Source organism: Aulonocara sp. 'chitande type north' Nkhata Bay, linkage group LG5 (assembly GCF_057382095.1).
Source record: "Aulonocara sp. 'chitande type north' Nkhata Bay isolate Kocher_YH1m ecotype deep benthic linkage group LG5, A_spYH_male_GT1.1, whole genome shotgun sequence".
In the NCBI taxonomy this organism is placed as follows: domain Eukaryota; kingdom Metazoa; phylum Chordata; class Actinopteri; order Cichliformes; family Cichlidae; genus Aulonocara; species Aulonocara sp. 'chitande type north' Nkhata Bay.
In genome coordinates, this window is record NC_141348.1 from 11,663,766 (window position 1) to 11,679,649 (window position 15,884).

At 41.7% G+C, this 15,884-nt stretch overlaps 2 protein-coding genes across 2 annotated transcripts in view; both read right to left on the reverse strand.

Moving 5' to 3' along the window:
- Positions 1-1,338, reverse strand: part of LOC147329916 (bactericidal permeability-increasing protein-like) — a 36,919-nt gene extending 35,581 nt beyond the window's left edge. The window contains exon 1 of the mRNA XM_086291314.1: positions 1,233-1,338. The gene's annotated coding sequence lies outside the window, so the exon portion shown is untranslated. The remainder of the gene's footprint in view (positions 1-1,232) is intronic.
- The window catches only part of LOC147329904 (uncharacterized), a 195,341-nt gene that overhangs the window by 116,924 nt on the left and 62,533 nt on the right, over positions 1-15,884 (reverse strand). The gene's annotated exons all lie outside the window — the stretch shown is intronic.

The window sequence follows — 15,884 nt, forward strand, 5'->3', positions numbered from 1 at the left end:
TTACAGTGGGAAGAAAACACTCTGCTTGGTGCTGATTGGTGGAGGTACAAAAAAGCAAGGTGGCATCCAGTCAGACCTGTTTTGGTCCACACAAACCAGCGGCTAGAATTAGACACGATGATTCGTACACTATTCGGTGTTTACTGCTGAGCATCAAAGCAACGTGGACATCGCTTACAATCTGAACAGTACTGAACTTTTACACAGTGAGAAATGTGAGGCAGCATGAAGAGGTAAAAAATGGCAGCGGGCCATGGGGCTAAAGTCTGAGAGAATCTAATTATTGTGCTGACAGGAGAAAAAGCATGTTGGGTGGATTATTAGTTTACAGCATTCCTCCTAAAGTGCCTACAACTGCAACACACGAAGTAAAGACGTAGAAGGAAATACAGTCACATGAAGAGCTTGTGACACACATTCTGAAGGAATTGTTGTCATTTTTCTTAAAGTTCACCACCTACAGCTGGATAGCAGACGGCCTCCCCTCCCTGAGCCTGATTCTGCAGGAGGTTTCTTCCTGTCAAAAGGGAGTTTTTCCTTCCCACTGTCACCAAAACACTTGCTCACAGGGGGTCACATGATTTTGGGGGTTTTCTCTGTATGCACTACTGTAAGTTCTAGCTTACAATATAAAGCGCCTAGAGGTGACTGTGATTTGTGATTTGGCCCTGTATGAACAAAACTGAATTGAATTGATTTTAAACTGCTGCTTGTAGACAAAAACATTTCCTTTATTCCAACCTGAAACTTTGTCATCAGCAAATACTTGGATGATTAGATAATGAATATGAATTTAATTCAGATCTAAATTGCTGGGCAAACTCTGTGTTAGACCCGTATTGTGTTTCTCGTGCAATGTTTTATGAAGACATCTGCATTTAAATGGAGTGGCTATAATTAGTGTGGCAACACTACAGCTTACAGAGGACCAGCTCCAACCTGAGGACCACCCCTATATATGGAACCAACATGGCTCATTTGCTTCTCTTTGATTCAGTCAGCCACAGCAGAGATAATTGAGACTTGCAGTTGTTCTGTGTCTAGCAAGAGAGAACAAGTAAGCAGCACTGTTCTGCCTTTTGTTTTCTGTAACTGTTTTCACGGACCAGGGAGGCAAGCCCATGTTTTCTGGTTTGTTATTTTCAGGCAGGTCATCTGATCTGGTATTGATGCACATTATATTTTTAAGCAGATAAATTACTTCTCTAAAGAAGAGATGTTACCTCACTCACATTATTCGCAGGTACTTGACCCTCCAGTTTCCATTCAGACTGATGAATGCATCACCTATAGACATTCTGACTCCAGTCCCTGGCACCAGGTCCACTGAAGACTTTGGTATTCCCACCTTCAATACATGTATACTGGAAGAATTCGTGTTTTGTTTGTTTAAGCGGCAACAGGAAAAAAATACTTTGTAAGAGAATTTAGAGACATGTTGAACAAACTGGAGCCTTACTTTGACAAATTGTACTGGACTTTTCCAATCGGAGACACCCTCTGTTCCCCTGAAAAGTCTGGAACTTGGATAGAATTGAGTTTCTGCTGCATGTCAGCCATGCCCAGTTGCCTGCCTAACAAAATGTAAAGAAAAATAATTTACTGAGCAAACACTGGAGAAATCAGTCCTTTTTGAGCAAGAGGACAGCTCTGCATACTTGTCCACCTTGGCTAAGACTGCATAGAGACAGAAGCTCACTCATGTGTTCATCACCAGTGAAACAGCTGATTGAGTAACTAAACAGGATACTTTACCATTGAGAGTTTTCAGCTGAGGGTTTAAATCAGATACTACAGTGGTGGCCCGAGGGCAAATCTGCAAAGCGGAAGGAAGAAATCTGGTGTTAGACTTTGATTTGTATTGGAGAAAGTCATCATTAAAGGCTCACAAAGACATTTCAAAATTAAACATTTGGTGAACAAAAGAGCAGATGTTAAATAATCACTTAATCGCTTCTCTTAATGGATATCCATGAGCAACATGGATATCCATTAAGAGAAGCTCACAGTTCTCCATGTAGCAGCTTAAAATAACCTAATGAAAAAACATACACAAGTTTTTCTGAGAACAAACAAAATCCTTCTAACTGGGAAAGCAAAGAGATGATGATGTGTTTGTTTAATGATAAACTTAATGCTGCTGCAGTTGAACGTTTCATTCCACATACAGCTTGTTTCATGATTTCAATTAGGCTACATTGTTAGTGTAGTTTGGTTTGTGTTTGTTGCCTCCCTTCCTCCCTGCTTCTGGCTTTCAGTGCATATCTAAGGCTCCTAAGGTTTCCATATTTTGGAGGTAAATCAAAGTATCTTGAAACACTGCGGGCTAAGCCCGAACCAATAAATCTTTACTTCTTTATTTTCATCATTATCCGGTTACTTCAGAGTAACAAATGAAGGAAGATAATGTGAGACACTGTGAACTAGCAGACACCTTACCTAGCAGGTAAAGTGTGTAAGCTGGATTTCTGCTGCATGTAGCAGATTTGCCCTCACCTGTTTCTGAATTGCATTGCGCAGAGCCTTATCAATAAACCTTGTGAAGAGATTGTACAGCCAGCTATCAAAAAACAAAACCAGCAGGAATTAGAAGAATTCTGCAGATGAAGTAAAATAGTAAAACCCTTCTCCCTCACAGCTGGGTTTCTCACCTCGCTCCACCATGAAACTTGACCTTTGCACTTCCAACAGCAGCTGAGCAGCTGTCACTGCTGACCGCTGGTCGGCCTGTCTCATCAGTCTTGATGGAGATGGTTGTAGCGATACTGAGACCATTCACATTCAATTCAAAAGACCCGCTGTGCTTTCTGGTAAAAGAGAAAAAATATCAGATATTATATTTTTAAGCAGATAAATTACTTCTCTAAAGAAGAGATGTTACCTCACTCACATTATTCGCAGGTACTTGACCCTCCAGTTTCCATTCAGACTGATGAAGGCATCACCTATAGACATTCTGACTCCAGTCCCTGGCACCAGGTCCACTGAAGACTTTGGTATTCCCACCTTCAATACACGTATACTGGAAGAATTCGTGTTTTGTTTGTTTAAGCGGAAACAGGACAAAATACTTTGTAACAGAATTTAGAGACATGTTGAACAAACTGGAGCCTTACTTTGACAAATTGTACTGGACTTTTCCAATCGGAGACACCCTCTGTTCCCCTGAAAAGTCTGGAACTTGGATAGAATTGAGTTTCTGCTGCATGTCAGCCATGCCCAGTTGCCTGCCTAACAAAATGTAAAGAAAAATAATTTACTGAGCAAACACTGGAGAAATCAGTCCTTTTTGAGCAAGAGGACAGCTTTTACACAAACCTTACCATATTCAAAGCCTTTTTCTGTCAACCTGACCTTTACTCCAGGATTGATGCTTAAGGTTGTGGGGATGAGAGCCCCCAGAACCAGCCAACAGCACAGGAACATCTTCAGATCTGAGCCATGAAGAATAAGAAGACCAAGGAATATTTATACAAGCACAAAAGCAGAAGAAGCTAAGCTTCTGCTTACGAAATCTATGGGGAAAAATCGGAGAGCAATAAAATCCAGCTTCTTCTTTTAGTGACAGTTTACAAGAACATGTACCAATTCAACAGTACTGACATACAGAGCTTAGTGGAGCAGCAATGCAAAGCAGTTTATTTCACCACTTCCTCGGGTTGCTTAGAGTGAAAGCCTATGAAAGAGCTAACGGCCATTGCTCCACATGAGACTGCATAAGATTGAATGACAAATTACATAATGATGAAGTTTAGTTATACAATGACAACACAGTTATCACACACTTAGTTCATGTGTCTCAACATTTAATTTTGTTAACAAATAAACCACAACAGAAAACTACTAACGATTTGTAATCAGAGCTATACAAAAAAGCTCTAACATTAAGTCTTAGAAAAAGTTAAAGACATCTAGCTGTTAAATCGAGAGCACCCTAAATTTAGAGTCACACTGAACATCAAAAGTTATCCTGGTGCTATAGACACCTGAAGATGTTTTAGGTGTATTTGGCAGCAGGTACAGGTGTGACTGTGAACCTGAATGAAACGGTTGCCCATCTTCTAGGAAAGGTGCCCAAACACCATTGCTCTCTCCTAATCCATCCTATTTTTTTCTACTTTTGCTTTTTGGTAGTGTCATTGTTACTGCAAGACACAGTGCAAGAGTGTGACAGAGATACCAGGAGATATGCTGTTAAACAAGGAGAGCAGGACTAGTGATGGCTGCTTTGTGCAATGAGGAACAGAACAAACGCTGTCAGTCATGCAGCGGGACTTGCCCAGCACCATGTATCCATTGGAATTCCCCATAGAATACCAGAACTGGCTGGTTTGCTCTGACATCCTGTTTTCATCACACATCGGAGGCTCACACAATTTCTGTTAACAGGGAAAGACTTTCTGGCAAAACAGTGACGAGAAATTTGCAAAGAGCGTGTCAGTGGTGGGAGCCATTACTCCTGTACTAGCCCCCCTTGTGTTGTGTTGTGGTCAAATTTGACCAATTTAATAGTTTTATGTCTGAAAAGTGTTGTTAATTTGATCACACAGACTTAAGATTCTGTGATTTTCTCCACAAAGAGGATGTCAACGCACAACCTAAATTTGATTAATTTGCATAACATTTTGTGTATTTTATTGAGCATTTTTACACTCTTGGTGTTCCTGGTCAAACGTAATCCCATTAATAGAAATGATTCGTTGTTTTCTAAGCCTTGCTCACAGAGCACTGTCTGGCAGCACCGTGGCAGGTCGATATAGAGTGAGGCTCGTGATTACACATTTGATCACCACACTGGTGAGGAGAAAGAGAAGCCAGGAAACTGACACTGAAGATGGATTAGAGGGGGAAGTGTCAGAAGTTGAATATAATCCAGACCAAGAAATGACTAATGAGGGCGAATCCACTGATGTAGATAATGGCTATGCTGATGCTGATGTCACATTCAAGTCAAAGACTTGGACTTAATCCCCACCTGAGAATCAAGGTGGGCTTTTAGCTGAAAATGTCACAAGTAAGCAGCCTAATGGTACAGTCTGGTTTACTTTTCTTACAGATTCATGATGGAACTTTAGTCCTCCTTTGAAATGAGTTATAGTTGGTTTCACAACAATAATTTCAGAATGCTGCCTCATCCACAGTGCTTAGCTGATTGATCTTGTAGGGTTCATTTTTGTTCCTTCACCTGATTCAAATTGTGAATACTTAGCTTCCCTGAATTTTTCCATGGTTGTTTGTTATTTGAAAAAAGATAAAAATGTTGAATAAGTTGAAATGTTCCACACTGTGCCTCTGTGAGTGTTCCAGAATCCAGAATGACCTCTCCATGTAAAGACCATTTCCCCCCTGCATCTTTGCGGATTTGAAAGTTAACTGGTCTTCACGTTGCAGTGCAGAGTGATTGCCCTACACTCTTTGATCCTGTTCAAAAGCAGAATCCAAAAGCGGATTGTTTGCAGAATGGTTCCTGACTTCAACCTTTACTTCTTTCTGATATTTTTATATTTGAAAAAACTCAAATATATTTTGATATTTTTAGTGTCAGAAAATTTATTTGAATTTTTGTTATATTTAAACCTGTCATGCATGAATTATGACAACCTCAATCAAGATTTTTTTCTTAAGTATTTTTATTCATCTTTAGGCATGAAAAAAAGACAAAAAAATTTAAAACGTACTTTTCAAAGAGTTTTTTACATGTCCACTTAGGTGGACAACATGTGTTTTAATTTATGAAATTGACAAACGAGTGCACATCAGTGTCTTATGTAGTGGTTTATGTGCAAGTATACCATCAACACTGATACAAATACAAAAAAACAGCCTTTGAATAGCTGTCCACTGTAGTGACCACAATGAGTGAAAGGGTTAAAATGCTATTGATTGTATTTGTCTCACTTCACTTTATTTTGTGACTATTTTAAGAATAATATAAAATATGTATTTCTGTTATTATTACTTTTCTATAATTTTACCAATTTAGGGGAAATAATGACAAAAGATACATGACTATTATAAAACAGACTGTGAAATTACTGCAAATTACTGTAAATATACCTACCAACTGACAGTCTATTAATACTTTCTGATGTTACATAGCCATAACAACACAAAATTACATAACATAGAAGTTGATTAACAAGCAAATCTATGTAAAATTACAAAAACATCTGCAAATAAATCATCTTTATTTACAGGTGCAATTTTTCACGTTATTGTACATTCGACATGTTAATTCACGTCTTTTTTGTAATTCAATGATATTTCATGTATTTAAAAATAACAGGAAATTTCTGAAAAAAAAATATATAACAAAGTTCTGGTAAATTACAGATTTTGTTTACAGTATAGAAAGCCTGTTAAAACATGTCTGGTAAAACACGATACACAGTAATATGTGTGTTAATGCAGTTTGAAACCTGCTAATGCGCTCTAGTGTAATAGCAAATTTCTTCAAGAGAAGGACAGAAAGCTTCCTGCCTCTGTGAACTACATAATAAACATGTATTTGTTTTGAGTTTTTATATTTTTATATATAATTATTATAATTATTATAAACTGTTTGGTGCTGAATATGTAAATATATTTGATTCATTATGTGACTCTGACTCATTATCGATTACTTAGATTAAATATGTCAGAAAGGGAGGTAAGGCTTGCTAACACAGTGGTATAAAAACTATTGTAGATCAGTGAATTTATTAACTGCTAATTAGTGAAAAACTGAGGTTTGTCTCTGTCTTTCTGTCCATATTCACACATCTGAGTTTACCATTGTGACAGTTTTTAAAGTTGTGGATAGAAGTGGGGGGCTGGCCTTATGCCATGTGTATTGTGGCTGTGAAAGTTATTCCTATGAGTTGATTTATTTGGCGTGAGAGGTGGAGATGTTATTAGAATGGATGTGTGCTTTAGCTCAAACCTAAACCCCCCAAACTTGACTGTTTTTCTTTTTTTTTAAACACTAACTTTCTATGATCAGTATTTAGAGATGAACCACACACACCTCAATAACACTCTTATTTTAATGAAACAGAGCAGAAATAAAGTGATCTCAGTAATCTGCATACAGGAAGTTAATTTTTTATCACAGATTTTATTGAATCTGTAACAATAAAAGTGAAATGCCTGTCCAAATGTTGCTATTAACAGGACTGTGTTCGATTATTTTGTAACTGTTACAATGTTCTGAACCCTTCTGAAGCTATGGCCATCATGTAGAGACTTCCAGGTTGCTTCACTCACTCAGGAGCTTCCTAAACAAAATGGACCACTGAATCATACCCTTGACATCAGTACAAACCTTCCTGATGAGTTTATGGGCTGAGCCACTGGTTTCAGGTCATAATGAAGAAAAGATTAGGTCGGCATCAACTGTTTATATACCTATCACAAAAGTTCACAAAATCAATACATAGAAAATATATAATATATATTTTAAAAATCAAATGATGTCCAAACAGTCATCAGACAGAAGTAAAACTCATTCTCATTCTTTTTGTTTGGTTTTTTTTGTCAAATATCTGTTAGATTATCGTACTCTGACTGTAATTGTGTCTTCATGGAAGGACGCCAGAATGCAGAAAAGAATCCTGGGATATTATTTGATTATTTTGTTTCTGTTGAGGTAGATACCTTACCATTGTTTAACAAACTTTATTGATTTTACTTATTTTCTTTTGTGTTGTTAATTAAGCATTCACTAAAGTGGAGTTAACTTTATAATTAACCTGCTTGTGTGTGATTTATTTCCATATAGTGTAGATTTATTGCATATTTAATACCATAAGCATTAAAAAGGGAGTATCAATAGGAAAGTAACAACAGGAACCCAGGGCCCCTCTCAATAGAACGTGGGACGGGTGTTACACAATTATGGAGGCACCGCTGGGATACTCCCGTGCTTAACTTTTCTAGTTTGTTCTTTAAAGGAGTATTTTGTTTACAGATTTGCACAGCTTAGCACACCAGCATTAGGGTTTGTATGATGACTACTCGAAAAGAGTCTCAAATTGCACCTGAGCTTAGTAGCTGGTGCAGTAAAGCAGGTATAGACCCAAACCGGGCTTTTGTACTGCATGATGTTCCTTCTGATTTTGACTTATCAGACATTGAAGAGACAGCTCAGTCAGTGAAAGCTTTTGGAAGAGTAAAAGTGAGAGATAGACTAAGAGACGCCCAGACAGGCAATAACCTTGTGCTGTGTGAATGCTGTCAAGATATTCAGCCAGACCGCATACCACCACATGTACAGCCATTGAACGGAGGTCCTGTCTGGAAGATTTCCCTCCTCACTGAATCTGTGAGGTCAGCTGATGACTTCTCAGCCAAGCTTAAGAAACTAATGGTAGAAGAAGGCAAAACAATTTATGATGTTAGTGCCTTGCTGTCTACTGAAACCCCGCAGGAAAACTCCCCTGAATCCATCCTTCGGGCAGTCGGAGACCTGTTAGCAAAAACTATGCGACCTACCAGTGAGAATACTGCATCTCGACGTCTGCGGATATTCTCTGGCCACTCTTCCACTCCAGCAGGTGAAGAGAGCCTTGATAGCTGGGTTGAGCAGGCTCGCCTGATGATTGAAGAGTGTGACTGCTCTGAGAGAGAGAAGCGAAGGAGAGTAGTTGAGAGCCTAAAGGGACCGGCGTTGGAGATCATCCAAGCTGTATGGCGAGATAACCCTGATGCTAGCCCGGAGAGCTATGTAGAGGCTCTAGAAAGTGCATTTGGATCCCTGGAGTCAGGTGAAGACTTGTACCTCGCCTTCAGGAGCCTGGGTCAACAGCGAGGAGAAAAGCTGTCAGACTTCCTGAGAAGATTGGAACGCTCTCTGACCAAAGTAGTGCAGAGAGGGGGTCTCCCTAGCCATCGAGTCGACCGTGCACGTATTGACCAGCTTATACGGGGTGCAACTCAGTCAGAGATAATGTTACTGCAGCTAAGACTCAGAGAAAGAAAGGAAGAGCCACCCGCTTTCCTGAAGCTGCTCAGTGAGATTCGAGAAGAAGAAGACCATGCAAGAGTGAGGCATGAGTCAAACACCACAGTTAGACAAGTGAAAGTTGGCGAAGAGACAAAAGCCAAATCGACAGAGGTTCAAGAGCTCAAAGCCGAGATCAAAGAGTTACGCTCTGAGCTTAAAGAGTTAACAAGCAAGCGCTCAGATGCTGAGCTAATGTTGAAACAAACCAAGAAAGTTGCTGAGGCTGGGGCGGAGAATGAAGTCCAACAGTTAAAGCAGCAAGTTCAACAGTTACAACACCAGCTGACTGTTATGGCAGTGTCACAGGGTTCAACCCAAACTGACTCAACAAAGAGAGATGGGAGAGCCAGACGAAGCAAGGTAAACAGACCATATGCTGCAAAAGATTCAGAAAGTTACTTCTGTTACCGGTGTGGGGAGAATGGCCATATTGCCACCCGCTGCATGGCTCCTGAAAACACTGCCAAAGTAATCCAGAGGCTACTCGGAGCCCTTCGTAGGAGCAAAGAGGGAAAAGGAGCTACAGGTGGCGCTTCTGAGCCCACACAGGTCGGTTCCATTAGGAAAAGTTCCGTGCACACATCCTCACAGTGTGGACTCCCAGAAGGATTGGTTGGCCCATCCATGATGACCGATGTGACCATAGAAGGACAACCATGTAGAGCTCTCCTTGACAGCAGCTCTCGAGTCACCATTATATTCGAGAGCTGGTATTCCCGTTTCATCCCCAATGTGCCCATTCTTCCTTTAAAAGATCTCGCCATATGGGGACTGAGTGATTCCAACTACTCATACAAGGGGTATGTGGCAGTTGAGGTGGGTTTTCCCCCCCAACTCGAAGGAAGCTGTAGAGACAGTCACTGTCTTGGCCTTGGTGTGTCCAGATCCAAAGAGCCCAGACCCGGTTCCTGTCATCATTGGCACTAACTCCCAGAAACTGCATTCTCTGCTGAGAGATTGTGAAGAGGTAGGAGGGAAAGATGAGGTTCACTCACTGAGGATAAATAAATACCCTCTCCTCAGAACAACCCTCATCACATATTACCCAACAAACAGGCGTGGTGGGTCATGTGAAGTGGCAAGGCCCCGGGCCAATCACTATCCCTCTTTGTGCAGTACAGTATGCAGTTTGCAAGGTGGAACAACAGCAGCCATTAGACAAAAGTATTCTAATGGTGGAGGTGGGCGAATCTACAAACCTCCCAGCTGGAGTGTTGGTTCCACCTGTGGTACTACCATGTTCTGAGATGGACACTAACAGTTTCACACTTCTGCTAAGAAATGAGTCCCAAAGAGAGACTATTGTCCCCACTGGTACAGTGCTAGCTCAGGTGTACTTGGTGGACACTGTCACTGAGTTAACAAAGACCTCCGCCCAAGAAAGGTCTATTGACCCTGAACTGTTTGACTTTGGAGATTCTCCTATCCCTGAAGAGTGGAAAGCCAGGTTAGCAGCAAAGTTATCAAAAAGAGCAGATGTTTTTTCCCTGGAGGAGTGGGACGTTGGCTTAGCCAAAGGTGTCACTCACCACATAAGGCTGAGAGACCCTCGACCATTCAGGGAGAGATCCCGCAGAATCGCACCCGCTGATATTGAAGATGTCCGACGCCATCTACAAGAACTGCTGGCAGCCGGCATAATCAAAGAGTCACGCAGTCCGTATGCTTCCCCAATTGTCATAGTCAGGAAGAAGAATGGCAAGGTGCGGATGTGTATTGATTACCGTCAAAGGAGCTTGCAAAGAAAAGCGTCTGGACTTAAGCAACTTAAAGAAGTCCAGACGCTTTTCTTTGCAAGCTCCTTTGACTACGATGACCTGGATGACTAAGAACCTTCACAGATGTATTGATTACCGTCTACTGAACTCCAGAACCATCCCAGACCAGTACACTATGCCACGCATAGATGATGCACTGGATTGTCTGACAGGAAGCAAGTGGTTTTCTGTACTGGACCTGAGAAGTGGATATTACCAAGTGGAGATGTCTGAGGCTGATAAAGAGAAAACAGCTTTTATCTGTCCTCTTGGGTTTTTCCAGTTTGAGAGGATGCCTCAAGGCATCACTGGCGCACCCGCAACCTTTCAAAGGTTAATGGAGAGAGCTGTTGGAGACATGAACCTGATTCAAGTCCTTGTGTATCTGGATGACCTTATTGTGTTTGGCAGGACACTGGAGGAGCACGAGGAACGGTTACTTAAAGTCCTGGACCGGCTGGAGGAATGTGGTCTCAAAGTCTCCATTGACAAGTGCCAATTTTGCCAACCCCAGGTGAAGTTCTTGGGACACATTGTCTCTGCCTCTGGAGTTGCCACTGATCCTGAGAAAGTGAGTGCGGTGACCCACTGGAAGAAGCCCACTGATCTGAAATCCCTAAGATCTTTTCTCGGATTTTGTGGATACTACCGGCGGTTCATCAAGAACTACTCCGCCATAGTCCGCCCTTTGACAGAACTGACCAAGGGATGTCCTCCTGCACAGGGTAGCAAAAAGGGTGTCACTAAAGGAAAGCAAAATAGCTACTTTCGAGTTGCCGAGCCTTTTGGTGATCAGTGGACCCCAGCTTGTGATGACGCCTTTCAGGGCATTGTTTACAAGCTCACACATGCTCCAGTCTTGGCATTTGCTGATCCAGCCAAACCATACATCCTACATGTTGATGCAAGTTTGGACGGGCTAGGAGCAGTCCTGAACCAAGAGTACCCAGAAGGACTCCGCCCGGTAGCGTTTGCCAGCCGCAAGTTGAGTCATGCAGAGCGGAACTACCCAGTTCACCAACTCAGGGCTCTAGACTAACTTTTTTACATGGGCGCACCGGTACGCCTAACTTTAAAAATTTAGGCGTACCAGCACAAAAGTTAGGCGCACTCAAATTTTTCAACCGCATCGCTTAACACCGCAGTTTTACATGTGCACTTTCTTATTAACTAACAAGCTTGTGCTTAAAGTGCTTTGTCAATATTGTAGAAAATGTTAAACTTAATCATCATCTTGGCCTCCTCTGACGACCTGTTTGCTGCTGTCTGCTGCTGAAAGGCCGTGGGGAGAGGGGACACTTGGGCAGTGCATTTATTGCAGCATATAATGTGTTTTCTGGATACACTGTGCTTTTTCAGCATTCAAATATTGATGGCACCGTGTCAGAGCACTGGCTATGAATTTCAGACAGATCAGGCCTTAACTTAACAAAAAAGTTATCAATAGTTCTTTTCATCTTTTCTTATTACCCACAGCTACATCCACTTCTCTCAGGCCTAGGCTGCTCACTAGGGCTGGGTATCATCACTGATTTCTATAATCCATTCAATTCCGGTTCTCAAAGTCCTGATTTGATTCAATTTAGCCTCAGACAGTCAGAAATATTATAATTCTGATCATTTATCAGTACTGATACACATGAGACTTCATCAGAATTGTGAAAATCACAGCAGATGCCTTTGTGTGAAAGTAACTGAGAATAAAACACAGGAAAACATGAAGGAGATTTTCCTGGTCTGGCTTTTTATAGCAGATAACCTTAAAAATATTCTGCAATATTCTGCAATTTTGCATAGTTTTAAGAAATTTAAATTTCTTCAGTATTGAACAGCAGAAATTAGGCTTGCTTGTCCGAGGTCATTTAAGTGAAAAAAGAAAAAGCGCTGTAAACAACGGTAGACTGGTGGGTAATAAGCGAATGAATAATGCAGAAAACAGATTTGAGATGGGAAACTGTTCCTGAAGTACAGAGAGAGAGAGAGAGAGAGCTGTGCAGGAAGTGTGATTTTTATCGTGGTGGAAGCAAAACAGCAAAAGTCAGAGGGAATTCATGACGACATTGATCAAATGTGAAGCGCAGTTTGCTGCTTCTTTTGCTGCTGGCTCGGCGAATTTTGGTTGGAGAGAGACAAAACCTGCAGCTCAGAATCAGCGCAAAAAGACGTAAACACAGCGCGGACCCGAAGAATCGCTAAGCTCCGACAGCGTGTCCGTGTTCGGGCCGTCGGGTGAGAAAGCCAAGAAAGACGAAGCTGATTCTGATGTGTCAGGTCCGCTCCGTGTTTAGGTTTTTGTGTGGAATCCGTTAATGAATTGATATCGCTTTATTCAAGCTACTCACCTCTCTCTTCCACCTGCACTTTCAATTGGACCACGGCCAATCAGAGAGGTCCCACCCCTGACTATCTCTGATTGGTTTAGTCCACGATAGGGGCATAATGTGTGTCTGTTGTTGACCACACGGAGAGTTGCAGAGATTTTTTTTTCATTACCAGAACAGTTGGTCGCACCTGTGCGACCAAATATTTATTTTTAGTCGCACCACTGAAAAATTTGGTTGCTCTAGAGCCCTGCAACTGGAGTTTTTGGCTCTGAAATGGGCAGTAGTGGAGAAGTTCCATGACTACCTTTATGGGGCTAAGTTCACAGTGAGAATTGATAATAACCCACTCACCTACGTCCTGACCACTGCCAGGTTGAACGCGACAGGTCATCGGTGGCTAGCAGCACTCTCCACCTATGATTTCAGCATTCAATATAAGCCCGGCCGTGAAAATGTGGATGCTGACTCACTGTCCAGGAGTCCGCAAGAGACAACAGATGGATGGGTGGATATCCCACCTTCTGGGGTAAAAGCTTTGTGTCGTCGGATCACTACAGATGGTTTTCAAGAACACACCACCAGATTTGTCGACCAGCTGGGTGCTTCGCCAGACGCCATTCCAGCTTTATATGCAAATTTCACTCAGATAGAAGTGGGCCCGCTGGAACAGCTAAGCCTGAAAGAACTGTCAGAAGCCCAAGACTCTGATCCAGTTATAGGTGTGGTGAAACCTCAGGTTGAGAGAAACCAAAGGGTTTCAGCTTCCACGCATGCAAACCCAGATGTTGTGTTGCTGATGCGAGAAAGATCCAAGTTAAAGGTTAAGCGTGGCCTTCTGTACAGAGTCACCACAAGACCCTCTGGTCGAGAAGTGAGTCAGATCGTCTTGCCTGCTAAGTATCGGCCAATGGTACTAAAATCAGTGCATGATGATGCTGGTCACCTGGGCACCGAACGAACTACAGAGCTCATTAAAGACCGGTTTTACTGGCCCAGAGTGGCATCTGAAGTTGCAACATACATACAGAACTGTGGAAGGTGTGTAGCTAGGAAGTCCATCCCACAGAAAGCTGCCCCTTTACAGCACATTACCAGTAATGGCCCTCTAGACCTGGTCTGCATAGACTTTCTTTCTATTGAGCTAGACTCTAAAGGCATAGCTAATGTGCTGGTTGTCACTGAACATTACACCAGGTATGCTCAAGCATTTCCCACAAAAGATCAGAAAGCACTGACTGTTGCCAAAGTCCTTTTTGAAAAGTTCTTAATGCATTATGGATTGCCTGCTCGCATTCACTCAGACCAGGGTAGAGATTTTGAGAGCAAGCTCATTAAGGAGCTATTGACCCTGCTGGGCATTCGTAAGTCCCGAACGTCACCCTACCACCCTGTGATGGCATGCCACACATGGTAAGCTCCACACCTCACCACCCGTTGATTCACTTTTGTTTAATTTACAGTCACTACTTTAAAATATTCTGTTTATTGTTCAATATTGTTTCTTTATTAAATGTATTTATTTTTCCATCACACCTTCCAATGTTTATATGGCGTGCACTAGTGATGGCCCGCTTGAAGCTGACGCTCCGGAGCGTGTGTCGAAAAAAACAACACACTGGTTCAGAAGCACTGTGTCGAGGCTTGCTTCGTTTGGCAAAAGTCACGTGACCAGTGACGTCCGAAGCTTCATTACGCACGTAACTGCTTCGGTACCTGATTCAAACGGATATAAGGAAGTGAATCATCCACGGGATTCGTGGAGTGTGTTGATGGTGACAGAGAGCGAAGAGGTGATCATTCCACTGACAGATATGAGCGAGGAAGAGAGGACGTTCTGGCGTGTGGGAATATTTTGAGTTGATTTTGCTCAATTCATTTTATCTGCCGAAGTGAAAAACTTGAAATGTCCAAAATCATGTTTTCATAATGTAAATATCATTACAGCATATGACTTTAGGAACACTTCCATGTGATTTAAAGCTGATGAAGACTACAACAATGTATTTGACACTATACGTACAATACATTGCTACAGTTTAGAAAATCATTTTGTTTATTGTTTTTGGGTGATAGTCTGCAGGACCCAGGAATACCTGCATATCTACCAGCTTGCAGTGTGGTTCCTGCACTCCACAGCCTCTTCTGTTCCATGCAAGTGGATTTTCTCCAGGGCAGGAGAAACTATTTCTAAGAAAAGGAACAGACTCAGCCAGCGCACAGTAACACTAATCCTCTTTTTAACTGTAAATAACAAAAGGGCTACCTTACATAGATCATGTTTTTACTTTGCAAGTTCTTGATTAGGGGTGGGTTTTGATTATCGCTTTTCTGATTACAATCCATGCTAAATTGAATAAAGTGATATTGATTCATTACAATCCTGTGTCGATTTGTAAATTAACGTTATTATGCCTGAAACGCCAGCATCTCAGGTTAAACCCCACAACATGTCGTCAAACACCATGCAGCTAAAACAGTAACTGGGAGCAGGTTTACGGATTCTGCATACAAACGTAAACACAGAGCGCGGACCCGACGCGTCAGAATCAGATTTTGATGTGTCGTCGGGTCCGCGCTGTGTTTGCCTCTTTTTTCTTCGCTGGCTTCTGCAGCTGCAGGTTTCATAACTCTCTGTTTACATCTCTAATTAAGTCTCACATGTGTCAGCTTTCTTTTAATAGATACGAAATTATGGATATATACTGATACATGACCAGAATTGTAATATTTCTGACTGAGGCAAAACTTTCAAGATTCCAATCAAATTGAATCGGATCCTGTATCGAATCAAAATGATTCTACAAATCAGTAACGATGCAG